The sequence below is a fragment of the Sciurus carolinensis genome, chromosome 12, assembly GCF_902686445.1.
Source record: "Sciurus carolinensis chromosome 12, mSciCar1.2, whole genome shotgun sequence".
Taxonomy (NCBI): Eukaryota; Metazoa; Chordata; class Mammalia; order Rodentia; family Sciuridae; genus Sciurus; species Sciurus carolinensis.
The window spans coordinates 104521462-104522225 of NC_062224.1; the positions used below are offsets into that span (position 1 = coordinate 104521462).

Below are 764 nucleotides of genomic sequence, written 5' to 3' on the forward strand. Positions count from 1 at the left end.
GGCCGACTCTGGGCTATTCTTTGACTCACAGCTCCGGCTCTGTCTGGAAACGACCCCGAGCCCTGCCCTCAGGTCGGTTGACTCTCCTCCTTCCTCAGCAGACCCTCCGCCTGCCTCCACCCTGAGACTTGTGATGGTGACCTGCAACACTGTTTCTCTTGTTTCCTAACACCCTGCAGTCTTCTGTTTCGTTTACCCAACACTGAGGAGGCAGTGTTCATTGAGCGCCTAATATCTTCTAACTCCCAGGTGCTGAGAGTGCTCTGTGGAGCCAATGCAGCCCCTGTCCCCCAAGGCACAGTGAAGGCCATCTCTTTCTTTTTTTTTGGGGGGGTGCTGGGGATCGAACCCAGGGCCTTGTGCTTACAAGGCAAGCACTCTACCAACTGAGCTATCTCCCCAGCCCTGCCATCTCTTTCTTAAGTCTTCATCTTCCACCCCCTAGCAAGGCCACACATGTGGAAGACTCTAAATGAGCGATAATGGCGTGAAAAGAGGACATAATGATTTTGAAGTGTAGCAGGGCATCCAGAGAGCAGCTGGGAGGAGAGGGCTGGAGCTCAGGAGAGATGGCCACAAAAGGGAGCTCTCTGGAATTCTGGCCACTTGATTGTAAGTTAATGTATTTGCATTAAACTTAATATGGTCTGTGGGGGTCCTGTGGCCTACAGGGAACGGAAAGAATCAGAAGGCTGCGCTGGTGTGGCCTCCCACTTCCGCTTAGATGAACAGGGTACAGATCCGTGGGGTGGAGAGGCTGCTCC

At 53.4% G+C, this 764-nt stretch overlaps 1 non-coding gene across 1 annotated transcript; it reads right to left on the bottom strand.

Annotated features, from left to right (window-relative positions):
* Positions 1 to 326: 326 nt before the first annotated feature.
* Positions 327 to 401, bottom strand: Trnat-ugu (transfer RNA threonine (anticodon UGU)). Its single transcript has one exon. It is a non-coding gene; the product is annotated as a tRNA-Thr (tRNA).
* Positions 402 to 764: the final 363 nt, after the last annotated feature.